Raw genomic sequence first — 26,871 nt, 5'->3', positions numbered from 1 at the left:
CACTGCAGTGGGAGACCCTGCCTAACTTGGGGCCCCAGTGTTCACATTTGTAGAATGAAAATTTATTTATTTTTCATCCTAAATAGCTCTGTAGTTCAGCCAGGGAGGTACCTCAGAAGCCATCAAGGCAGGGGGCTGCCAAGTAACCTACTTTTGGAATTGTAATTACTGGTAAGTCAGGTTTACGCAAGAATAATTTACATACAATAAAATTCACTCTTTTTGGTATGTAGTCCTATGGGTTCTGACAAAAACATACAGTTCCCACCACCACAGTTGAGATCTGGAACATTTCCATCACCACCAACTTCCCGTAGGCAACCCCTCCTCACCCTCAGCCCTCGAAGACACCGGTTTGTTTTCTAACCCCTATACTTTTGCAATTACATAATCATTGTGTGTGTAGACTTTTGAGTCGGGATTCTTTCACTAACAGTGTATCTGAGATTCATCAATGGTGCTGCGTGTATCAATAGTCCCTCCTTTTCCTGTTGAGCAGCTTTCCGTTGTGTGGATAGAGCGGTTTGTTTTCCCATTCACCCACTGAAGGGTATCTGGCTTGTTTCCAGTTTGGGGCAATGATGAATAAAGCTGACAGGATGTTTTGTGAACCTAACTTTTCAGTTCTCTTAGGTAAATAACTAGAAGTGGGACTCTGGGTTATACAGTAAGCTCATGTTTAACTTCTTAAACATCTGCTAAGCTGTTTTTCAAAGTGTACCATTTTAAATTTCCACTGGCAACATATAAGAGTTCAGTTGCTGTGAATCCTCACAGAACTTGGTATTCAGTTTTATTCTAGCCATGTAAGTTTGGACATAGTGGTATCCATAGTTTTAATCTGCATTTCCCTCCTGACTGTGATTTGAGTTAATAGACTTCTATTTAAAGTTTCACTGGAAGTTTGAAACTAGTTCACTGGACTTGTTAATTTCTATAGTCTGACCACCCTGACAACCCAACTTTTAATTCTGAGACTCCACCTGGAGGAATCTTTTTTCTAACCTACTCTTCATTCTCTCCAGGAGCAACTCAAATATTACCTCTTCAAGAAACCTCCTCAGTTAATCTCTGCTCCTACCCTTGCTGTTTTTTCTTAGGAATTTGGGGCCACTTCTGCATTTGGTTTAACATTTGCTCTGTGATTGCTTGACTTATTCCACCTGCTTATGTTCTGTCTCTCCTGTTATATTATTAAAATTCTTAAGTACAGAACTTCTTGTAAGTGTGGGCTTGGCCAGCCCTAGTGTGGTCCGTGTGGAAGGGTCTGCAGGACCCATCTGAAGGCCTGTGTTCTAGCTCCCTTCTGCCTTAGACTTACTCTGTGAACTTGGGTAAAGCATTTCTTCTTGCTGGGTCTTTCTGATCCTAAAATGGGGATAAAAATACAGGAGAGTGTGTGTGTCCCTGTGATCCATGGTTTTGCTTCCTGCAGTTTCAGTTACCCACAGTCAACCCTGGTCTGGAAGCAGACGATCCTCTTGATGTGTTGGCAGGTCGGTAGTGGGCTATCACTTTGTCACATCATTCACCTGACTCCATCTCATCATGTAGGCATTTTAGCATCTCACATCATCATAAGGATGAGTACAAGATATTTAAAGAGAACACATTCGGGGCGCCTGGGGGGCTCTGTCGTTAAGCGTCTGCCTTCGGCTCAGGTCATGATCCCAGGGTCCTGGGATAGAGCTCTGCATCGTGCTCCCTACTCCACAGGAAGCCTGCTTCTCCCTCTCCCACTCCCCCTGCTTGTGTTCCCTCTCTCGCTGTGTCTGTCTCTGTCAAATAAATAAATAAAATAAAATAAAGCACATTCACATAACTTTTTTTTTTAAATTTTTTTAAGTATTTATTTATTTGACAGAGAGAGAATGAGAGATAGAGAGCACGAGAGGCGGGAGGGTCAGAGGGAGAAGCAGACTCCCCGCTGAGCAGGGAGCCCGATGTGGGACTCGATCCCGGGACTCCAGGATCATGACCTGAGCCGAAGGCAGTTGCTTAACCAACTGAGCCACCCAGGCGCCCCTCACATAACTTTTATTATAAAATAGCTATGACTGTTCTATTATTACTGTTATCTCTTACTGTGCCTAACTTATACACTTTAGTATTCCTGGCTTCAGGCATCCATGGCGGGGGGGGGGGGGGGTCTTAGAACACATACCCATGGATAGGGTGGACTCCTATACTTGTTCCACCTGATGTATATCCTTCAGAAGAAGACCTCTCCTACTTTTGTATCCCACAGCACAACCTTCATACCCACGTCATATCACAACTTATGTTTTATTTTACTCCCGCCTGGTTCTCCTACATTACACCTGGAGCTCTTTGCTGTCAGAGATTTTGTCTTATGCACTTTTATATTTCCAGCATGTGAGATGGGTGCTTCAGCATGTTTGGGGAAAAAAAAAGAAGGAACAACAGTGTCATGAAAGTACATTGTCACTTGAGGGCAACATGTGAACGGTGAGCACCACAATGCAGTGCATTTCTGCCTGTGTCACACTGTGAATGACAACCCTGTTCCTCTTAAACTACTCGAGGGTCCCACAGTGCCAATCCTTTCTCCCCCCGGAGAGAGAGAGACAGAATGCGCACAGGGGATGGAGCAGAGGGAGAGACAGCACCTTAAGCAGGCTCCGCACCCAGCACCAAGCCTGACATGGGGCTCGATCCCACGGCCCTGAGATCATGACCTGAGCCAAAGTCAAGGGTCGGACGCTTAACCAACTGAGCCACCCAGGTGCCCTAGTGACGATCCCCTTTAAAAGCGCACGTCTCATATCTGTACCTGGAGGAAGCATCAGCGCGATCACGGCTCACATGTGGCTATAACTTGCTGCCCTTGCCTACTGCAGAATCAAGGAAAATTCATGGTTGAGCAACTGGGGAATGAGGGAACATCTCAGGTGCTAAAAATGGAAGAGTGAAATGAAAATCAGAGTTTCAAGTTAGTAACTGAGCTACGGCAGTTCCCGGGGCCTTTGCTTGTTTACAGCCTCTGTGGAGACAACAGATGAGGCCTGGCTGACTCCAGGATGACGGTGGGATCCTAAGCCCCTGTCCAGAGCTGGACCCCAGAGGGCTAACCCCTCTGTGTAAAGGTAAACTAGGAGAAATCCATCTGCTTGCATGGAGACGCTGGGCTGGGAGTCCATGGAGGCCAAGGTGACCAGAATTTAAAGGGAACAGAAAACTGCACCACCACAAACTGAGGTAAATCCTGCAAACAAGCGTCTGGAGATACTGAAAATGACAGAGTAGGCAGTTAGCGACAGAGGAGCTGGAGGCAGCGGTGGTGGTAACTAGAGATTTTCGTGGTTCCCACCTCCCGGAGCCTTGAGAACAGTAACAGCAGGTGCAGAGCACGCACTCTCCTTCCCAGCCGTGCCCTACAAGGTCCTGTAGCTTCGTTATAATATATTCGCGCTGCGGCTCTGACAGCCCCCAGCCCACCCTGTCGGGGAAGATGGCCACGACCGCCGGCGGACCTCTCCTGAGGGCTAAGAGGAGTTCCTTGGATGATGAGAAACCACCTCAGTCGGAGACCACCCCAGCTCTGACCCATGACCTATGCAAACACAGGAAGAAAAGCCACCCCGAGTCCAGTGGGTCGCCCTCCGGGCGGGCGGCTCTCCCACCTCGAGCGCACTCTCCTCGCGAAACCGCGCTGCGCTTGCTACCTTCCCTTGGCGGTGTCTGCATTCGAGCGCGGACCCTTCCAAGGGAACCCAAGAACCGGGCTCACGGTCACACAACGCTGAACCTCCCACCGCTCACAAAAACACCTCCATCAGATCTTTCCAAACTAAGGATGGAAACGGGCTCCCCTCCCAGGAGAAGCGCACGAGAGGTCAAACGCAGGCACGAAAGAAAAAGCCATCTTTTCGTGCCTTGTTGAGCCTGCCGTCAAGAAGACAGCTAGGAGCAACGACCAGAGCCCTCCCGCGGCTGCCCGTAAGGGTGGACGCAGAACGGCAATGTAAGCTGGGCGGCGGCTTTGCAGACTAAGGCTTTGTTCTGAGAGACTTCCCAGCTGAGGACATACCTGTGGCCGCAGCCCCTGCCCCACCCTCTCCCTCGGGCCCTTACCACCCTCACGCACCCGCCCCCCGGCGTGCTCCCACTCCCCACAGCTGCCCTCGGGGCTGCCCACAACCACGGTTCGGGTCCGTCACGGCGCCCCGGAGCTAGCCACCGCCGGCGGCGCGCACGCCTCCGCCAGACGCCGCCACGGGCCCAGCCCGCTCACCGCCCAGGCGCGGCCAGAGGCGGCTCCTCAGGCGGGTCTTCCGGCGCCGGCGGAAGTTGGCTTCGGAGCGGGGTCTGCGCACGCGCGCTGGGGCCGCTCTAGGATGTCGGAAGGACGTCCGACTCTGTGGTTGCTCCGCCGCTGCGCTGTCGCGGGGGAGAACGGGTGGGGGGAGTCCCGGGTGGCGCCTCCTGTCTTTCCTCTCTTCGATCCTCGACTCAGGAATTGCGGAGAGGCCCTTCTTTGCCAGCCCCGGTCCCAGCTCCAGCGGTGACCAAGCGGCCGCGTCCCTTCCCCGCGGATCATAAATAACCGCCCCTGTTCCAGCGTCGTGGCGGCTCGGCGCTCCGGCAGGTGAGGGCCTCGTCCCGACGGGATGGGAGTGGCTGACGTGGGCGGTGCCGGTGTTGGGGCTGGGCCGCCCCCCCGGCACGTGACGAGATCGGATTGGGCGTCCAGGGCCCGGGGGGCGGTGGAGGCCGGGGACGGGACGAGTGGGAGGACGGCGGAGGTGGCAGGGACAGAGCCCCCTGGCTGTTGCCGAGGCAGGAGGCGGAGGAGGACTCGGCTGACCAGCCCGCAGGCGCTCTGACTTGAGCGACCGGCCCCCGGAGGCGCTGAGAGGAGGAGCCCTCAGGGCGGCCAGGGCGGAAATGCCGGGGCTGCTCCGCCCGCTCGGAGACGCGGCCTGCGCTGGGCGGGAGCGTCCGGGTCGTGGGCGTAAATGTGGGCCGTGCGTGTCGACGGCCCTGATGCCGCTGGAACGCGCAGGTCGCCCACAGGGACGAGCGGGCAGAGGCCCTGGGGCCCCGGTGGCCTCTTCAGGTCTGAGCAGTCGAGGAAAGGGGCGTCTTGGGGTCTGAGGACTGTTGGCGTGGTCCTCAGTGGGAATGGCCTTAGAGCCGTGGGCTGGTTCCACCGGGACCCCAATGTTGCTGAGCACTGTTGGGGTCCGTGAGGAATGAGAAAACGGGTAGGAAGAGTGGGCTTCTGCGAGTGCTTCCTGCGCGCTTGGGGTAGAAGGCGAAGCGCACGGCACAAGTCGGAAGCCGCACGTCAGAGCCTGGGCCCCGTCGCTGACCTGAGGACCCTTGTCTCCTCAGCACTCAGCACTCGCGAAGGTAATGCGGCCCTTTGGGCTTTAACCCGCCAGAACGCACGCGTGGTGACAGCAGTATTGGCCGTTCATCGAGTCCCTGCTCCGTGCCCGGCGGTGCCAAGCGCCCCCCGCGCGCCAGGTGTGCGTGCGTCTCACCCTTTCCAGGTAAGAAGACTGAGGCTGGGGTTACGTAAATGCTCTGTGCCTACACAGGTGAACCCGCATCCGTCTGACCCCCGGACTTTCAGTGTATAGTTGGTCACCTGTGGGGGCAGAACAGGAGACAGTTTCTGAACAGCTTGGAGTCATTCTAAGCCTTCCTCCGCCCTGAACTTACTGCCCAAGAGAACAGGGGAATGTCGTTTTAATTTAGTGAGGGGGAACCTGCTCACTCGTTAGAGAAAGTCTGGGGAAACCTGTATTCAGCTTAGATCCCACCCCTCAGAGGAAAGAAAACAGACAAAGAGCCAGGCGTGTGCAGACACCATCCAGGCTCTGTCCCAGGGCAGCTGTGGCTGGGCAGTCAACAGCAGTGACCGCACTTGTGGCTTGGTCCTTATTGTTGAGGTGGAGACAGCACTGTACAGTGCTCAGAGCCACTGAAAGTTGAATCCTAAGACCCACTTCCTAAGTTCTGACTCCCTGCTTCCCCAGCTTCCCTTGATCCTCGTGTACAAGGAGGGGTGCAATCCTAGCGGCAACACTGGTGCTGCTGACACGGGGCAGGCTCCAGCAGGACCCACATTTGTGCCCTAGTTCTGTGCTCTTCTATGTCTACTTCCCGGGATATAGGGGGCGTCTCAGCACAGGGTTGAGCCAAAGTCTGCAAAGCTGAGGGGCCAACCTGAGCTGGTGAGCAAGTCTCTGGATGGCCTCCCTGCTGGCTTCCCATGCTCCTGACCAGACATGGACCCCACTCAGCCACAACCTGGATGAGATCTTTACTCTCAAGTCCCACGAGAAGGAAACAGAGCATGAGGCTTGGGTAATCAGGAAACTGATTTACAATCTCTGAGTAACAGAGAAGCCTCCGTATTACACTTGGGTGGCAGGCGAGATGAGCCACACAGAGTACCTCCCAAGAGGCCTTCACACCCCACGTTCTTAGCCAGCCTGAATTTGAACTCTGAAACCGTCTGTGGACAATGCCTCCCTCTGTCTCAAAGACATCCCAAGGCTCCCTAGCCTCTGGGACTGAATCCACACTCTCCAGGAGAGCCTGAAAGGCCAGGCCCTGCCCCAATTCCTGGTCGCATTCCAACCTTGCCAGCATCTGGGAGAACAGGCTTCTTTCTGCCTTGCATCCTTTCTTGTGTGACTTCTGCCCTCTTCTGCCATCATCCAGTTCTTCCTCATCAAGCCTTGCTGAATATAGTCACTATTCCCACTGTGCTCCTGTGGTATACACAGCAGGACAAATGGAGGGGAGAAAGCAAGCCCTCCATCAGTGACCCAAGGAAGTGCCAGTTTGTGACAACATCTCCTACTTCTCCCTTTCCCTGTGAAGAACCTGGAATTGAGGACAAGACTCAGAAATCCCCCCCTCCTTCCTTTTTGACAAGTGTAAGGCAACAGCTTGCTCTTTCCACCCAGGACTGGGCATGTGGAACCCTTGAGCATGAGTTGGGCCTGCTTGCTCTTATTGGGCTCCTCAAGATGAGGCCTCTGAAGACAGGTGCACTTGGGTCAGTCTGTGCCACTGCCTGTGGGTGAAGGAGGGCTAGACACATGCACTTCACAGCTAGGTTCCCCTCCAAAGGCTCTCCTTTCTCCTGGGATTGGGCCTAAAGGGGGAAATCTAACCTGAAACTATTTTTTCTCAGGACGCCTGGCTGGCTCAGTCGGGAGAGCATGTGACTCGATCTTGGGGTCGTGAGTTCGAGCCCCATGGTGGGGGTAGAGATTACTTAAATAAATAAATAGATGAACAACAACAAAAAAGAGAAACTATTTTTTCTCTCATTAAACTTTATCTTAATGGGTCTCAAAATTCTGTGACAGACTTTTGGTCAACTTGTTTCCATTAAAAAGTACTGAAAAAAAAGGTCCACAAAACATTCTCCTTTCCTTCTTAAGGTTTTATGAATCATTATAATTATGAGCCAGTATTTTACTATTAAACTTAAATGGCCAGTTGAGGCAGTTCTGAGACCTTTTTCCATTACTGGTTAAGAGTGGATTTGTGGGTATTAGGGACAATATTTATTTAGCCTACTGCGTTTTCTGAGAAGACAGGGTGACCTTGCCAGCTCCAGCAGCCTTCTTGTCCACTGTTTTGATGACACCCAAAGCAACTGTCTGTTTCGTGTCAAGAATGGCAAAACAACTTGGAGGATAGTCAGAGAAGTTCTCAACACACACAGGCTTGCCAGGAACCATATCCGTGACGGCGGCATCAGCAGATTTCAAGAATTTGGAGGAATCTTTCAGCTTTTTCCCAGAATGGTGATCAATCTTCTTCAGCTCAGCAAACCTGCTAGCAATAAGCCGTGTGACAACCTTGCACAAGTGCATCACCAGCACTGATTTGGCCCAGGTGGTTCACGATTATTACCTGAGTCGTAAAGCCAGCTGCTTCCATTGGTGGATCATTTTTGCTGTCCCCAGCCATACTGCCATGATGAACATCTTTAACAGGTTCTTGACATAGAAGTCCACACTGTCCCCAGGAAGAGCTTCACTCAAAGCCTCGTGGTGCAGTTCCACAGACTTGACTTCAGTTGTAACATCGACTAGAGGAAAGATCACCACCATGCCAGGTTTGAGAACACCAGTCTCCACTGAGCCTTCAGTTTGTCTGAGACCCAGGCATCCTCAAAGAGCCCTTTCCCACCTCAGCAGATTCAGATTTTTTTATGGTTCTTTTGTTGTTCAGATCACATTTGCAGATAGATGGCCAAGAGTGGTGGACTTGCCTAAAGCTACACATGCAAAGAACGATTTTTATAGTAGTCTTTCTTTTTCCCATTTTGGCTTAGATTTAAGAGTGCTTTTCAAGATGCCTGTGTTCTGGAAGCAAACTCATTGCGGAAAAAGTCTGAAACTATTCAACAGCCATTTTGTATAAACAACCAACTGTTTAGTATAATTGGAAGTTCATGATGGCTTTATAACCATTACTTTCTACTTTAATGACTTTATTGTATATATCATTTAATTCAGCTTGTTTTTGGGAGGTGTGAGAAAAAAGTTTCCACAGACGCTTGATTTGGAAGGAAGTGTTCACTGCAGCCAGTACTTCAATGGACCACTCTGACGAAAACCCAGGTGCTACATGGAGGTGGGGTTGACACCTGTTCTACATGCTTTCAGGTTTAAGAAACTTAGTACAGAAATGTAGGAAGCTGTCCCAGGCAGTCCTCAGGTAGGTTTCATGAAGACCCTGACTCATTGCTCATCATTATTCAGGATGAAAAAGCAGCTCCAGGGGCCCAACGCTAACTCCAACGATTTTGCCCTTTTCTATGAATCCACTTGGAGACTTGTTTCTCTATCTGCTTTTCTCTGCACATTGTATTCTTCTACTGTTTGGGATCAGCCATATCATAGATTACTAGCCTCCCCTATAGAGGGTGTGAAAATTAGTACAAGGAGACCTCATTTAGAATGGAGTCTCGGGGCGCCTGGGTGGCTCAGTCGTTAAGCGTCGGCCTTCCGCTCAGGTCATGGTCCTAGGGTCCTGGGATCGGGCCCCGCATCGGGCTCCCTGCTCCGCAGGAAGCCTGCTTCTCCCTCTGCCACTCCCCCTGCCTGTGTTCCTGCTCTCGCTGTGTCTCTCTGTCAAATAAACAAATAAAACCTTAAAAAAAAAATAGGGGTGCCTGGGTGGCTCAGTTGGTTGAGCAACTGCCTTCGGCTCGGGTCATGATCCTGGAGTCCCGGGATCGAGCCCCGCATCGGGCTCCCTGCTCCGCGGGAAGCCTGCTTCTCCCTCTGCCACTCCCCCTGCCTGTGTTCCTGCTCTCGCTGTCTCTCTCTGTCAAATGAATAAATAAAACCTTAAAAAAAAAATAGAATGGAGTCGCGGGGCGGCCGGCAGGGGGCGCTCTCCCGTCAATTACTCACCAAGGGGGCCTTCCAAGCGGCGGCGGCTTTAGCTACCGCTGCACCGGCCCCGCCAGGGCAGGAGGAAGGGCTGCTGCTCCCCTGGCAGCCCCGGAGCCGAGGAGGAGAAGCCACTGCACTCCCGGCTCCCAGGTGACTCCCGGACTGTTGACCGACAGCAGCCCCTCCCAGCTCCCCCTCTCCTCCGTAAAAGAGCTTTGCTCGCCTTCGCTCTGCAGACCTGCCTGTGGATTTGCCAGAGCTTTGCTTGTGCCAGGTTGCCATTCCCTGCTGCTCCCGAATAAACCCATTTCCGCTGGTAAAATAACCGGCAGTTTTATTTTTAAGGTTAACATGGGAATAAGGCTATCCTTGTCTCCATCCCACACCCTGGTCTAAAGGCAACAGGCCACCTACGGAGCATGGTCCCCCATGGATGAGAACTGCTGGGCAGTTTGTTCAAAGGGAGAGGTTGGCAATGGTGGGCACCCGGAGTTTCACCTTGTGCCCACAACACCAAAACTCTCTTGAAAACAAAACAAAAGCAAGAAAAGCCTCTCATATCCATTACATCCTCTATGAATTATCTGATTGCAAATAAGGTGTGAGTTCCAAGTAAATGTTTTCCTGGTGTTCATTACATCCAGAGAGTTCTCTCCGATAGGAGCTCTCAGATGTTGTATAACAAGCAACAGTGAAAGGCTTTCTTGCCTTTGCTGTATTCCTGGATGTGTCTTCCTGTGTGAAGCATTTCCCTCTAGGAGGAATCATGTGGTAGTGCCTGAAGCCAACTCACACTGAGAGCTTGACACATTTATTGAATTCACATGTATTCTCTATGGTATGAACGACCTGACGTCTGTCAAGTATTGAGCTCTGACTGAAGGATTTCCCACATTCACTACATTCACTTCTCTCCAAAATGTGTTCTGTGCTGGTAAATCAAGTGTGACATCTGAACAAAGCCTCTCCTGCATGTGGTACACATATAAGGTTTCTCTCCAGTGTGTATTCTTTGATGATGGACCAGGTATGAGGTTTGACTAAAGCCTTTTCCATACCTATTACACTTACAGGTGTGGTGGTTGACTGAAGCTTTTCCCACACTCTTTACAAAATTCAAGAGTGTTCTCTCTTGCGTGAATTTACTGATGTCTAATGCTATTTGCTCTCTGATTAAAGGCATTCCCATGTTCATTATAGTTATAGGGTTTCTCTCCAGTAACAATTTAATATGGTTTGAATTCCCACTGAAGGCCTTGCCACATTTGGTACACCTATATAGGGTTTTTTCCCCAGTGTGAATTCTCTGATGTTTAACAAGCTTTGATGTCTCTCTAAAGCCCTTGTCACATTGATTACACACAGTTTCTCTCCACTGTGAATTTTCTGATGTTGTATGAGGATTGAGTCTTGATTAATTTTTCCCCATACTCCATACATCCGTGGGCTTTTTCCTAGTATAAGTTTTCTGATGCTGAATAAGTTGTGAGTACTTGCTGAAAGACTTCCCACACAGATTACATCCACTGAACTTTAGCCCACTGGGACCTGTTTGGTATGCATTCTGGCTTGAATCATGTGGAAAGCATCTGCCATATATCCCCTGTTGACCAGCTCTCCCTCCTGCTGTGTCCCTCTAAGGTACAACAGGTTTGTGCCCAGAGTCAAATTTTCCCCAAATTTGCTACATTCCTGGTATTTCTCTGGTCTATTAGTTTTTGTTTGTTTTGTTTTTAAGATTTTATTTATTTGAGAGAGACAGAGGTAGAGGGAACACAAGCAGGGGAAGGGGTGGAGGGAGAAGCCGACTCCCCGCTGAGCAGGGAGCCTGATATGGGACTCCATCCCAGGCCCCTGGGATCATGACCTGAGCCAAAGTTAGACACTCAAGTGACTGAAGCACCCAGGCGCCCCGGGTCTATTAGTTTTGAGAGGGAAGCTGAACACGTGCCCAGAACCTCTCTTTTGGGAAAAGAGCTTCCTCCTTGACTTTACTGTGTTTTTTTTTTCTTCCACAAGTGTTCTGCTCTTGTCTCAGACCCACAAGCTTGTTGAAACTCAAACACCTCTGGGTTGAACATTAGGAAAATTTTGTGAGTTACTTATAATTCTTCAGAAGATTTCTCCTTTGGAGTTGACTGTGCTTTGTCTTGACCTGAGAATCTGAAACAAAGAATGAAAAGTTAAAGCTTCCTTGTGAAAGGAGAAAGAAAGTAGTTACTCTTATGATTAAGCCAAATCAAATTTTCATGTAGCCTGTGTGTCAGCCTGATCAGAGCGTTATCCCTTCTGTTAAAGATTTTACTCCATTTTATCTTGAATTACAGTTAGTTTGTGTCCATCACTCTAGCTGGACCTGAGATTCTAAGGGCAGGTGCTTTCTCATACTGGTCTCTATAGCACCTCAGTGATACTGCACAAAGCAGGTGCTGACTCCAAAGAAGCACGCGAATGCATTTCAACAGATGCTTGTTGAGTGCCTTCCACATGTCAGGCAGTGCTCTAGTGCTGGGATTTGGTGATGAGTGAAGCCCCTGCCCCTGGAACTGACATTCTAATGAGGAGACTGACAATAAACAAATAAATATATGACAGCAGATCAGGTAGGGACAGAGAATTCCTTTGAAAACTGGAATGTTCTCCCAAACCCAAACGTAAATGTGACAAAGACAAGGACTTGGATTTGCTTGCCCTTAACCCCAGCACCTAAAAGAATGCCTGTACACAGGTAGCACACAAAAAGCATTTGTTGCATGGATGAGTGAAGGGATGGGAAGCATGTTCCAAATGTAAACACAATGCAGAGTTCTGTTCATATAGTTGACCCTTGAACAACTCCCCGTGCAGTTGGAAATCCACGTATAACTTTTGACTCCCTAGAAACTTAACTACTAATGGCCTGCTGTTGACTTTAAGACTTACCTATAACATAAGCAATCAATTAACATATATTTTGTATGTTATATTATTATTTTCTGTATTCTTACAATAAAGTAAGCTAGAGAAAATAAAATGGCATTAAGAAAGTCATAAGGTTAAACTATTGGGACTACACCAAAATAAAAAGCTTTTGCTCAGTGAAGGAAACCATCAGCAAAACAAAAGGCAACCCACTGAATGGGAGAAGATATTTGCAAATGCTATATCTGGTAAGGGATCACTATCCAAAATATATTTTAAAAACTTACACAGTACAACACCAAAAAAGTCCCCAAAACAATGCAATTAAAAAATGGGCAGAGGACCTGAATAGACAATTTTCCAAAGAAGACATACAGATAGCCAATAGACGTATGAAGAGATGCCTAACATCATTAATCATCAGGGGAATGCAAATCAAAATGACAATGAAATACCACCTAGTACCTGTCAGAATGGCTAAAATCAAAAACACAAGAAAAAAAATAAATAACAAGTGTCGGCGAGGATGTGGGAAAAAAGGAACCCTTGTGCACTGTTGGCAGGTTGGCATTGCCATTGTGGAAAACAGTATGGAGATTCCTCAAAAACTTAAAAATAGAATTATCATATGATCCAGTAATTTCACTACGTATTTACTCAAAGAAAACAAAAACACTAATTTGAAAAGGTATATTCACCACTATGTGTATTGCAGCACTATTTACAATAGTCAGGATATGGAAGCAACCCAAGTGTCCATCAATAGATAAGTGGATAAAGAAGATATGGTGTATATACAGAATGGAATATTACTTAGCCATAAAAAAGAATGAGATCTTGCCATTTGCAATAACATGGATAGACCTAGAGGGTATAATTCTAAGTGAAATATCAGTCAGAGAAAGACAAATACTATATAATTTCACTTAAATTTCACAGAATTTGTTTAAAGATTTTATTTATTTATTTGACAGAGAGAGACAGCGAGGGAGGGAACAGAAGCAGGGGGAGTGGGGGAGGGAGAAGCAGGCTTCCCGCTGAGCAGGGAGCCTGATGTGGGGCTCGATCCCAGGACCCTGGGATCACGACCTGAGCCGAAGGCAGACGCTGAACGACTGAGCCACCCTGGCACCCCTGTATGTTAATTTTAAAAAGAAAAAAATCATAAGGAAGAGAAAATTATGTTACTGTACTGTATTGATACTGTGTTTACATTGTCCAGTAGCAAGATGAGTCGTCTGTCAGTACCTACATCAATATTTCTTATATGATACAAAACACTGTAGATATTATAGGTATTACTAATACTAGGCATCAAAAATAAAAAGATAATATGAAAAAGAAATTCATATTTATTTACAGGTTTAACAATCTATGTACTGATAATGACGAAGCAGCAATGTGATTGCTTTATGGTAGCCCAGTGTAACTGATACGATTGCTTCACATTAGCCTATACACCAATAAGTGAATTGTTTGTTTGTTTGTTTTTTAAACATTTTATTTATGTATTTATTTGAGAGAGAGAGAGAGAAACAGCGTGAGAGGGGATAGGGTCAGAGGGAGAAGCAGGCTCCCCGCTGAGCCGGGAGCCCGATGTGGGACTCGATCCCGGGACTCTGGGATCATGACCTGAGCCGAAGGCAGTCGCTTAACCAACTGAGCCACCCAGGCGCCCCAATAAGTGAATTGTTATAAAATTTGTATGGCATACATTATTATAGTCATATTCATAATACAATATTGGAAACTGTTACTTGGTGGCTCAGTCGTTAAGTGTCTGCCTTCGGCTCAGGTCATGATCCCAGGATACTGGGATCCATCCCCGCATCAGGCTCCCGGCTCCGCAGGGAGCCCGCTTCTCCCTCTCCCACTCCCCCTGCTTGTGTTCCCTCTCTCGCTGTGTCTCTCTGTCAAATAAATAAATAAAATATTTTTTAAAAAATCACTTTGTAAAAAAAAAAAACCCAATTACCTGTGATGATAGGCTGATACGCATTTTCTCCAATTAGGGGAGAGAGAGGAGTAATGTAATTCTTTGAAAGCAATATTATAAAACAGAAAATGGACATTAATTTTTTATTAATTTTATATTAAATTTATATTATTTTTATATAATTTTATATTATATATTAATTTTATATTTTATATTAAATATCACTTTATGCCTCTGTAAGGATTGGATACCTACTTCCATATGAGTCTTGCCTATGATGTTCTACCTGATGAACACCTAGTTGATGATGATGATGACACAAAACATCTCATGCAGGTTTTTTTTTTCTAAGATTTGATTTATTTATCTGAGAGAGAGAATGAGAGAGAGAGACAGCATGAGAGGGGGGAGGGTCAGAGGGAGAAGCAGACTCCCTGCTGAGCAGGGAGCCCAATGCGGGACTCGATCCTGGGACTCCAGGATCATGACCTGAGCCTAAGGCAGTCGCTCAACCAACTGAGCCACCCAGGCGCCCTCATGCAGTTCTTGCTGTACAGTTACTAGATTTTCACAGGAGGACACACACACACACACAACAGGCAAGTTTGTTAACCATACTGCATGATGATTATTTACTATTCATAAAGTGGAAGCGATCATCCTAAAATTCTTGATCTTCCTTGACTTCACATTGAGTGGGCTGAGAAGGAGGGAAGGCTTGGCGTTCTGTCTCAGGGTGGTAGAAGTGGAGGAAGTTAGAAGGGGAGGCAGGGGAGGGAGGCACACTCAGTGTAACCCTCCAGAAATACATCGTCATTTCTGTCTGACTTTTTGGCTTTTTCATTTCTCTCAAGTGTTTTGTATAAGTGCTAATCCTTCCTCCACTGTTTAATTTCAGTGCTCGTATCACAGAAGGGTCCATGTTGTAAAAGAAGTCGAAAGCAGTCTTGAATAATCAGAATCCTTCTGCTAGATTGCCTAATGTCGGTTTTTTTTCTGCTCTGCTTCTGGGACATCTTCTTCCTCATCATCTGGCACTGGTTCAGAAGCACTCATCTCCATCGAGTTGTCTTCTCTTGGGTCCTCTGGGGTGGTGTCTGTTAGCTCTTGAATTTCTGCAAGACCCATATCTTGAAACCCTTCACCCCTCACCTTTTTTGCTATATCCACAGTCTCATGATTTCCTTGACTGGCTCTGTTGGAAATCCTGTGAAGTCAGGTACAATATGTGGATAGTTTTCTTCAGAAAGAATTTATTGTTTGGGGCTTGATGACAGCCTTTTCTATAACAATGATGGCATCTTAAGGGGCGCCTGGGTGGCTCAGTTGTTAAGTGTCTGCCTTCGGCTCAGGTCATGATCCCAGGGTCCTGGGATCGAGCCCCACATTGGGCTCCCTGCTCCACGGGAAGCCTGCTTCTCCCTCTCCCCTTCCCCCTGCATGTGTTCCCTCTCTCGCTGTGTCTGTCTCTGTCAAATAAATAAAATCTTAAAAAAAAAAAAAACAAAACAATGATGGCATCGTCAATGGTATAATCCTTCCAGGTATTCACGTTGAGTTCATATTGGGGTTCTCTTCCATAGTGTTGACAATCCTTTCCATAGAGTACCATGTATAATGAGCCTTAAAGGTCCTCATGACCCCCTGATCTAGAGACTATGTTAGAGACACTGTGTTTGGGGGCAAGTAGACCACTTTGATGCCTTCAGTGTTGAACTCATGGGGTTCTGGGTGGCCAGGGGCATGTCCAATATGAAAAGAACTTTAAGAGGCAGTTGCTTGGGGCGCCTGGGTGGCTCAGTTGGTTAAAGATCCAACTCGATCTCAGCTCAGGTCTTGATCTCTGGGTCCTGAGTTCAGGTCCTACATTGGGGTCCACAGTAGTAAGCAGTTGCTTACTGGCAAGATATTTACGGACATCACAGATAAAGCATCGATGGAACCAATCCACAAAATGGGTTTTCATCCAGGCCTTTTTGTACAACCAAAAGACTGGGAGCTGGTGATTATCTTTTCCCCTCAAGGCTTGGGGATTAGCAGATTTATAGGTAAGGACAGTCCTGATCTTAAACCAGATTGGATTTGCACAAAGTGGTAGAGTTAGCTTTTCCCTTCCTGCCTTAAATCCTGGTGCTTGCTTCTTTTCCTTACCAATAAATGTTCTTTGTGGCATTTCTTTTTTCCAGAGTAGGATTCTTTCATCTGCATGAAAAACCTGTTCAGGCAGATACCCTTTCTCAATGATTTTTTAAGAGATTTTTATTTATTTATTTATTTGACAGAAAGAGAGGGAGAGAGAGAGAGAACAAGCAGGGGGAGCAGCAGAGGGAGAGGGAGAAGCGGGCTCTCTGCTGAGCGGAGAGCCCGACTCCAGGCTCCATCCCAGGACCCTGGGATCATGACCTGAGCAGAAGGCAGACTCTCAACCGACTGAGCCACCCAGGCGCCCCTCTCAATGATTTTCTTAATGGCATCTAAGAACCATCTGCTGCTTCCTTTGCAGAAGCTGCTTCTCCTGTTATCTTGACATTTTTTATGCCAAACCTCTTTCTAAAATTGTCAAACCACCCTTTGCTGGCATTAAATTCTCCAGCTTTAGATCCTTCAGCTTCCTTTTACATTAAGTTGTCACAGAGTGACGTGGCTTTTTCTCAAATTATATCAGAGTCTATAGGTATGCCTTATAGCAATCTTGCACCCGCATAAAAGCTGCATTTTCAATATGAGATTTTAAAAAAAGGTATTTCAGGGGCGCCTGGGTGGCTCAGTTGTTAAGCGTCTGCCTTTGGCTCAGGTCATGATCCCGGGGTCCTGGGATTGAGCCCCACATCGGGCTCCCTGCTCAGCAGGGAGCCTGCTTCTCCCTCTCCCCCTCCCTCTGCTTGTGTTCCCTCTCTCGCTGTCTCTCTCTCTCTCTGTCAAATAAATAAATAAAATCTTAAAAAAATTTTTAAAAAGGTATTTCATAAAAATTGCAAGATTTTCACTCCTTCTGGCATAGTTGCAGCAACAGCTCCATGAATTTCCATCTCTCTCTCTCTCTCTTTTTTTAAATATTTTATTTATTTATTTGAAAAAGAGAGAACACAATCGGGGGAGAGGCAGAGGGAGACGGAGAAGCAGGCTTCCCGCCGAGCAGAGAGCCCAACATGGGACTTGATGCGAGGACCCTGGAATCATGGCCTGAGCCGAAGGCAGATGCTTAACCATCTGAGCCACCCAGGTGCCCTTCTCTCTCTCTTTTCAAAGTGAGCGCTATATCCAATGTGGGGCTTGAACACACAACCCTGCGATCAAGAGTCCCATGTTGTACTGACTGGGCCAGCCAGGCACCCCCCCCCCTTTTCTCTTTTTAATGTGGTCCTTAGGCTGGACTCATTTATTTGAATGACTCATTTATTTGAGTCCAGCATAAGGCGGACTTTGAAATGGTGGGCAACCGCAGCTGCAGACCTCAATCTACAGCACATATCAAGCAATACAATTTTTTTTGTAATATCGTGATTTTTTTTTCTGCTTCTTGGGCGCACATTTGGCATCATTCATTAGTGGCAGTTCGTATGGGTCCCATAGTGTTATTGAAGGTTTATAGTGTTACACTAAATACAATGAAAAATACATGAGAACCATGAGAGATCACTTTTTGTTGTGATACATAATTTGCTATAGAGACGATATGCTGATGTAGGGTGATTAATGTCACATGGTGTTTTCAATGGGTCCTGGAAACACAAGCTTACCACAACAGCAACAGGAGGTGGCCAATATTTATCAGAGTAGTATGGTATGTATTGTTAAAAAATAAAATAAAAAATAAAAAAATAAAAATAAAATTCTTCAAGTAAATTTGAAGATCTAAATGGCTTTATTAGGTGATTCATGAATCAAGCATGTAGCAGGTAGAGCAAAGCTCCAAATGGCTACAGAAAAGGAGAGGTTTTTGAAAGCAGAACAGGGAAGTCATGAACAGAAAAAAAGGATTATTTTAGGTTAGGTCACCTTCATTTGGGGACAAAAAGTTCTTAGTATGTGGATTATCTCACCTTCCTTTGGGGGATGGAAAGACCCATGTGACAGATTACCTTATTGATGCTGACCAAAAATTTCTGAATAAGACTACATTTCTGTGACATGGTGACAATGCAATTAGGTTAGGTATTAAGCCCCAGTTTGGGGACTGGGCCTAAGATGTCATTTTGGGCCTGTAGCTTTCTTTTTATCAGTATTGCAGTAAATTTTATGCAGTTATGACTTAATACTGCACCTTTAGATTGCTTACATTTCTCCTATGAATGGCACCATGTATGGTCTGTGAGTATTTGTGTGCATAAGTTTTGACAAATTTTAACTTTTTATAATAGATTTGTGTATATTTTATGGTACTAAATGATAAAATAGACTAGTACATATATTTTATACATTCCTGACATACCTAACATTTAAAATTTTTTGATATTTCTAGGCTACACAATTTGCAAGTTTTTCCTAATTGTCACAAACCTCCAAAAAAAATTTTCTAATACATCTATTGAAAAAAAAATCCGTGTATAAGTAGACCCGCACAGTTCATGCCAGTGTTGTTTAGGGGTCAACTGTATATATATTGTGAAACTGAATAAAGGAGACTCCATGAAGATGGCGTTCGGAGGCCAGCAGAGGGAGCTCACCACTCCTTGCCGCCGTTTGGAGACCCAGCAGAAAAGAGATTACACCTTGCAAGTAGGTATCACTTAATACCCCCTTTCCTCTATAAAAGAGTTTTGCTCTCCTTTGCTCTGCGGACTTGCCTATAGTTTTGCTTTAGCTTGCTTATCCTGAATTACAGTTCTCTGCTACTACTAAATAAACCCATTTTGCTGGCAAAATAACTGGCAGTTTTATTTTTTTTTGTATTTTTTTGGCAGTTTTATTTTTAAAGTTAACAGTATTGTTAATTATTTGTAATCTCTTACTTAACAGAATGTAATTTCCTTTTTGCCTTGGTAATGATTTGCATTTCAATTGTTTCATCTGATGTTAAATTTCCATCTTGGTTTTATTTTGGATCATTTCTCCCTCTAACATATTTTTCCATAATTTAATTTTATCCATTATATAAATACTTTCACCTATGTTTGGCAGGAGGTGGTGAAGGAGAATGGAAACACACTAGTAGGTCTACATCTTTTTTTTTTTTTTAAGATTTTCTTTATTCATTTGAGAGAGCGAGAGCACATGAGAGGGGGGAGGGTCAGAGGGAGAAGCAGACTCCCCGCTGAGCAGCAGGGAGCCCGATGCGGGACTCGATCCCAGGACTCCAGGATCACGACCCGAGCCGAAGGCAGTCGCTTAACCAACTGAGCCACCCAGGCGCCCAGGTCTACATCTTTTTCCAGGAAACTTTCATTCACCTTCTCACTTCCTAGCTTACACTTACCTAGAATGGTGAAGGGCAAAGGATTATGGAGCAGTCTTTGGCCACCTCCTAGAAGCCCTGAAAATAGGTGTTTGCACCTTTCTAGTATATGTGGACATGTAATATCTGCTGTCCTTAGCCAAAATACTGACATCCTATTGTGTTACATGCAGATGACACACAAAGTCACATCCTCTGAGCCCAAACTAGCACATCCAGTACTCCCATCAATAAAAGCAACTCAGACTCGCAGTTGGCCGGTTAGCTCAGTTGGTTAGAGCGTGGTGCTAATAAAAGCAACTCAGACTTAACATGTTGGATGATCCTCACAGGGCAACCAGATGACAACAGAAAGAAGTACACTGGAGTCAGCAACCAGTGACCTAAACAGCGATGTGTTCCATGGAATTGGAGGATGAGAAGAGGAGATAAAAGGTGCAGGCAAGCCTTTTGAGCAGCACAGTCAGCAGGGAGTCTGAGGGGGATGTGGAGTTAAAGGAGTCTTTTTTTTTCTTTTGTAATGGAAAGTATCAGTGTATTTGTATGCTCATGGAAATAAATAGAGAAAGACAAGATTAAGAGAGGAGATAGCGAAGCAGAATCTTTGAGAATTCAAGAGGGAGTGGGTTCCAGCTTACCAGGGGAGGGACTGCCTTAGGTAGGAGCAGGGAAATAATGCTTGCACAGTATCAGGAGGGAAGGTGAAGGGCAGGGGATGGACGTGTGTGTTCCTTGTGTTTGGTGATAAAGTTTTGGTCCATCTGGGTGGCTCAACTAGAGAGGCCTGAGAAATTCTGTTGGTCAGTTGGAGAGAGAGAGACTTAACCCTACTGGAGAAAATCACGATATTGCAAGGAAGTGTGAAGTACTCATCTTAAGTTTCAAGTGAAGCCAGCCAGCCTGGTTGTGTGAGGTTTCTGCAGTGGTCATGATGGGGAACGGCTGCGTGCATCCGCGGTGGGTCTCCTCAGGTGCCTACTGTGTGGAGGGAGCTTAGAAGCAAAGGAGCAGAGACCGCTTGCCCACGTGTCTGGGTGTGAAGTGTGGGGACGGTCCAAATGGGAGGTGCGAGGGTGCTGAGCTAGTCCGGGTCCGAGTGCTCCAGGGCAGAAGCACGCTCGCAGTGGGGTGCAGCCGTGGGCTGCAGGACGGGAAGATCAACTGCGGACGTTTGAAAGGGCGCTTCCAGCCCTTTGCGGTTTCCTGAGAGGGTGGGATGCAGGGTGTGGCCACGGACTGCGTGGTGTGGGTTTCTGTGTTCTGTCGTGGGAGAGTTTCAGGCTGTTTAGCTTCAAAATGGAAGTCAAATACAACCTTTAGAAATGGATATAGGTAATAATGATTTTTAAAAGCTTGAAGAACAAGCTAGACGCGTTAGAAGCTGCGGAAGAGAGCGCTAGTGAAGACGAGGCTGAGCAATTACCAGCGTTAAGAATGACAGCAAAATGATGGGGGGAAATACAGACTGTCCAACCTGATTAACAAATTATGAGAGAGACTACGAGAACGGGGAACCAATATTTTAAGAGCGAATGGCTGATAACTTTCCAGAATCCAGGAAAAGGAAAATCTGAGATTCAGGAGGTCCGACGTATGACTTCAGGGGGTAAACGACACCAAATCCACACTGGGACGTCTGAAACGCTAACTGCACCACCGAAGGGAAATGAACTCCAGAGCCATGCGATAGGAGAGGTCGGCCCGACTGCGGACCGAGGGACAGGAAGGAGAGCTTCGGCGTCACCTGCGGCGTGGACGCCCGGCTCCCAGCCCCACCCCCGGGGCTCGCAGAGACCGCACGCGGCCCCGCACCCGCCTTGTGGGCGGAGCCCCCAGGACCGCGCTCCCGGCTCCCGGCAGGCCGCGCGCGCGCCCTGGGCCGGATTCCGACTCCCGGCATGCCACACGCCGGCGCACGCGCACCGGGTTCTTGGTGGCGCCCCCTGGCGGCGGCAGCGGCGGGGGCGGGGCCGGGGCCGGAGGCGGGGGGTTGCGCTGGTGACGGGAGGACGCGCGGCTGCGGCGCACTCGGCTGGCGGCGGCAGCGGCGGCAGCGGCGCAGGACGCGGTTGGAGCGGGCTGCTGCTGCGGCGGCGGCGGCGGTAGCGGCGGCGGCGGCGGCGGCGGCGGGAGAGCCGCGGAGAGCTCGGGCGCGGCGCGCAGGCCGACATGAGGGGCTGTGGCGGCGCGGCCCGCGAGCAGCCGGCGGGTGAGAGCGCGGGCGGTGGGCGGTGCGGGCCAGGAAGATGGCGGAGAGGCCGGCTCTGCGGCCCCCGCCCGGCCTCGAGGAGGTCCCCGGGCCGGCCGTGCGAAGATCCGAGCCCGCGGGGATCGAGGGGGCGGACGGGGCCGCAGCGGGGGAGGGGGGGCGCGTGGGTGTGCCGGACCGGGCGGGGGCACGGGGCGCGAGGGGCCAAGGCCGCGCGGGGGCAGGGTGTGAGGTGGGTGTGAATGTGCCTGGCCGGAGGGTGGGCGTGAGTGCGAGTGTGCCCGGCCATGGGTGAGTGGTGTGTGTGTACCTGGCCCAAGGCTGACTGTGAGGATACCCCGCTGGGGCTGCGCGTGAGTGTCCCCGGCCGTGGGTGGGTGGGTGTGAGTGTGCCCGGCCCGAAGGCAGGCGTGAGTGCAGTGCAAGGGCTGAGTGTGGGGCGTCGGCGCGGTTTGCAGGGCTCGGTCAGGGCGGGGTGCGGGGGCGCTTTGTCCGGGCGCGGGGAGTCCGGACGCGCGTCTTTGGGTGCGTGCGGTGGCTGCAAGGCCTCGCGGACCTGGCCTCTGCAGCACCGCGGGCTGGGGCGCTCCGGCGCGCAGCCCTCCGGGAGCTGGAATTCCCTCTGTTGCTTCCCGGTTGCGGGAGTGGTGTGGGTGGAGACAGTGTTCCTGGCCGAGGGCCGCGAGTGAGGCCGGCTGTGCATCTTGTGGGTCAGGACGTCTTTTATTTTAAAACGTGCAGCGGGCTGCGAGGCCGCGGCAGCTGTGGGTGTGTACACGCTGCTCCCACCAGCAGCTGCTGTGGGCGCTGCGCAACCTTCAACAGCAAAAATGCAGCGCCCTCCCCCCCGCCCCCCAGCCTCCGTTCGGTGTGGTTGGGTTTAGCCAAACCTCCAGTGACCTCTGCAGAAACCTACAGTTGCAAGGCTTCGCGTTCCTCCCCTGGTGTAGACAATAGAAGATTTGTCTTTGAAGCCAGTGAGAGGAATTAAACCCTGTGGGTCCAGGGTGCCTCTGTAAACAGCAGGTGGTTCCCGGTCAGCGGCTCCCCTTTCACAATGAGCTAGGTGTGTTTCTCTTCGCTGGGGGAGGGGAAGGAGATTTGATAGGAGGTGTGACTGTAAAACAGGGAGACTCGTTTCATAAAGCGTCCTGGGCGCAGACTTGGTGACCCTCAAAGGCTTGCTCGCTGAATGAACAGAGGCCAGTCGGTCTCTGCACTTTGTCTAGTCAGCTGTCTTGCCAAGAAGCTGGCAAACAGAGTGAAGAGGGCGGGTCCTGGAGCCAGAGTGCCTGCCTTTGAGCCTTGACTCCTCTGTTCATGGCTTTGTACTCTGTGCCTTTGGTTTCTCATCTGTAAAATGGGACACCAGTAATATTGGCTTCCTAGGGTTGCTTGTGAGGACTCAGTGAGTGAGCACTCAAACATTGTGTCAGGTGCAGTGTGTTAGGGGTTTTACCATTGCCAGATCTGGTTTCCAGGGCCCCCGCTGCTTGTCTGCTGGCTCTGCAGATTTCTACTGGACTCACCGTCCTGGTTTTACATTAACTTCAAGTCTTTGACTCTATTTTCTTACACAAGCAAGCTGGGATCATATGTGGAAAAACCAAGTCTTTTTAGAAAGGTAAATGAGGAACAGATCTTGTGTACTTAGATACATTATATATCAACTATTAGGGATTTGTAATATATAAATTGTTATATAAAATATACTTAGAAGAAGAAAGCTGCTAATGAGCCACTCTAGAATCCCGTAGTACTTATTGTCCTTGGGGGTAGGTAGGATTGTTGCAGACAGCAATGAGATTTAGAGCAGTTCTTGGGTAATTCTCCAAATTAAACTTCTGAAGCTATTGTTGTTATACTTCACTTAACAGTGTTATCCTTGGAATAGGGAAGATAAGTTATTAACTTAAATAATGGTGAAGACATAAGCAACAGACTGAGAACTTGGAATTACCAGTTCCATGCTGTCTTGCTAAGCTGTGGGAAGAAATAAGATTTAACTTGCTTCAGAGCAAAGCAGAAGAGTCCTCCTTTCTCAAGGAGGTGATTCTCTTTCTCAGATCTGGGGAGAGTATCTTAGACTTACCCTGGATAACTACATCTCATCTCCTTTAAATCTGTGACACTAAGACTTGGGGGGAATCCTTCTCCTCTAAAGTAGAGTCTTGGGGGCATTTGTGGAGTTTAAGGTGAGAAGGTTTAATGTTCAGAACAGATGGTGATGAAACAGCTTATGTGAGCAAAATTTAAAATATCTAAAGATAGATTTAAAAATGTCCATCCCAGCCTTTTCTCCTGCATGTGTGCTGGGGTGGGCTGCCCACCCCCCCAAGGGAAAAAAAAGAGCCTGCCTCATGCTCTGTCTGGATGGTCTCACGCAGGGCAACGGTGCCAGCCAGACTGCTTCCCTCAGCCTCAGACTTTGCAGCCAGCCTCTGGATGCAAAAGCCCTTTAGGCTTCTCAGACCCTGCCTCCTCTACTTCTGACCTCAGCCCTTTGGTGCTTTAGGACCATCATCTGGTTGTTTGCTACCTGGAAGAGCTTGGTGCCCTAGGTCCTCCCCCAGCTACATCTGTTCACTGCAAATCCTACTCATTGTACCTCCTGAGTAGTTACTGAATTTATCCTTCCTCAAATTTATGGTCCAGGGCCTGTGCCCTTTTGCATTACAGCTGTGCCTTCTGGGTGGGCTCTCTCCCTTCTGTCTTCCACATAGCTGCTCAGGTGGTGTAGTGCAGAGCAGTGGTTCTCACCCAGAGGTCGTTCGTCTGGAGAAGTTTTTGGTTGTTCCAACTTGGAGGGGGTGGGTGCTACTGGCCCTGAAAGTGTAGAGGATGGGGATGCTGCTCAGCATCCTGTGATGTACCGGACAGTCCCACGGCCACTATGCCAGGCTTAAGAGTAGGCCCAGAGCGTGTCCAGCTGGTTGCTCCCCTGCCCTGCACTCCTCCTTGGCCTCACATGCCCCTTAGACCGCTCTTTCCTGTGTGTTCGACTAGCACTCTGTTCTCCAGTGACACCAGCCAGTGGTACAAAGGCCAAGCCCTGCTCCACGTTCCCCCCTCCCCCCAAAGCAAGCAGAGCTTGAGTGGCCCCTTCATCTCCTTTGACCCTCAGTGGGGCTTGCCCCGGGAGGAGCCTGTCGTGATCCCTCCCTTCGCACAGCAACTTCTGCGCCCCACGTCTGAGCCGTGCCTTTGGCCACTGCACAAACGAGAGTTGTCTCCCCCCTGTACCGGGAGGTCTTTGAGGGCAAAAGAGACTTTTGTATTCTCAGTGTCTCTTGGCAACATTTTCTTAGGGCGCTGACCTCAGTAGAGACGTTGGATTTGGGTAGGTTTCACCCCAGAGGAGGATTAACACAGCAGTGGGAGCAGCTCCCTATTTGTTTCCTCCATTTTGGCTGCTTACAACTACCCAGGGCCTCTCTTGTCTCTTGCTTTCTTAAGTATAATTTTTTATTCTCACAGATTCTCTTTATTTTTGCTTCCTAAAGGGTTAAAAAATTTCTTTTGGAATACACCATATTCACATTCACAGTTGGAAAATAGTGCACTGTGTGGCTTCTGTTCTGTTTTTACCCCCAGGAGCCTGGTTCCCTGGAGGCACGTACTGTATCTCCTTCTAGAAATACTTTGTAAGCAAATTCTTTTTTTCCTACCCTTTTCAAAAAGTTCCTGAACCTTGCCTTTTTTAACTAAATATGTTTGGGAAGTCATCCCATACCAGCACATTTCTTAGTTCATTCCTTTTCATGGCTGCATTCGTGTTTGGCTCTACAGAGGTGCTAGGATTTATCTAACTAGCCCCTACTGCTGAATACCGTGTTTTGTGCAGTTACAAATAAGTTTGCAGGTATAGAGTTTGGTAATGTGAGAATGTGCCTGTAGGGCCTATCCCTAGAAATAGCACTTCTTTCTTTAATCACTATTTATTCCATTAGATCAGGTTTTGCTCTTGGTCTTTAACTCTGTACTTCCTTTGGTAATTTATTTCTCCTAATTATCTGTATCTTAAATAATATGGTATGATCAGATTAAATGAGTTTCTCAATTGGTAATTGGCTTATTTTTCGTGTGTTCTTACGGGTAAGAGTGACTAGAACACCTTCACGTAAGCACCTGGACACAGATGTTCACAGCAGCAGCTATCCATGATAGCCAAAAACTGGAAACAACCCACATGTCCATCAACACATGAGTGGATACACAAATATGGTCTGGCCATGCAATGGAATATTATTTGGCAGTAAAAAGAAATGGAGTACTGATTCATGCTACAACATGGATGGATCTCGAAACATTGTGCTAAGTTAAAGAAGCCAGACACAGAAGTCCATATACTGTATGATTTCATTTGTATGACGTGTCCAGAATAGGCAAATCCATAAGTAGAAAGTAGATTAGTGGTTACCAGAGCCTGGGGGTTACAGATGAGAGGTATGGGGTTATTTGGGGGATAAGGAAAGTAACCTGTAATTGGCTGTGGAGAAGGCTGTGCATATGTTAATATCAGTAGATTGTAGGCTTTAAATGGGTGAATTGTATGGTATGTGAATTATATCAATAAAGTTGTTACACACAAGGGTGACTAGCATTTTTCAGAAGGGAGCATTCCACGGTGGGAGCCCCCAGGGAATCTTGGTGTGGACACAGTCCTGGGGTTGTGGGGAGCAGTCCAGTGGGCAGCACGGGGAGGGATAAATCCCTGACGGGTTTCTGAGCTGCCTGGCATAGCTGGTGCAGCTCTGGGCTTTGACTCAATCCCTGACCAGTACAATTGATCACGGATAACTTGCTTAACATCTAAGCCTAGGCTTTTGTGTGTGGATTAGATGATGTCTGTCCTGCTGCAGCATGACTGAGTCCTGGAGGATCCTGTAAATTACTGAGTGTTATATGTATATAAGGTTTTAAAAAATTCGTTTTGGGACGCCTGGGTGGCTCAGTCGTTAAGTGTCTGCCTTTGGCTGAGGTCATGGTCCCAGGGTCCTGGGATCGAGCCCTGCATCGGGCTCCCTGC

At 48.2% G+C, this 26,871-nt stretch overlaps 1 protein-coding gene and 1 pseudogene across 5 annotated transcripts in view; one reads left to right on the top strand and one right to left on the bottom strand.

Moving 5' to 3' along the window:
• The first annotated feature begins 1,935 nt into the window (after positions 1-1,935).
• The window catches only part of ARHGAP39 (Rho GTPase activating protein 39), a 108,017-nt gene continuing 83,081 nt past the window's right edge, over positions 1,936-26,871 (top strand). For 2 of the 5 annotated variants that reach the window (XM_027599343.2, XM_027599302.2), the window contains exons 1-2: positions 1,936-4,609; positions 5,359-5,519. The gene's annotated coding sequence lies outside the window, so the exon portion shown is untranslated. Of the gene's footprint in view, positions 4,610-4,723; positions 5,081-5,358; positions 5,520-21,678; positions 21,843-26,871 lie in introns of those variants that run through there. The other 3 variants (XM_027599312.2, XM_027599329.2, XM_027599318.2) reach the window with 2 other exon arrangements.
• Positions 7,557-9,078, bottom strand: LOC113924962 (annotated as a pseudogene).

The sequence above is a fragment of the Zalophus californianus genome, chromosome 4, assembly GCF_009762305.2.
Source record: "Zalophus californianus isolate mZalCal1 chromosome 4, mZalCal1.pri.v2, whole genome shotgun sequence".
Taxonomy (NCBI): domain Eukaryota; kingdom Metazoa; phylum Chordata; class Mammalia; order Carnivora; family Otariidae; genus Zalophus; species Zalophus californianus.
This window is presented reverse-complemented; position numbering and strand designations above follow the sequence as displayed.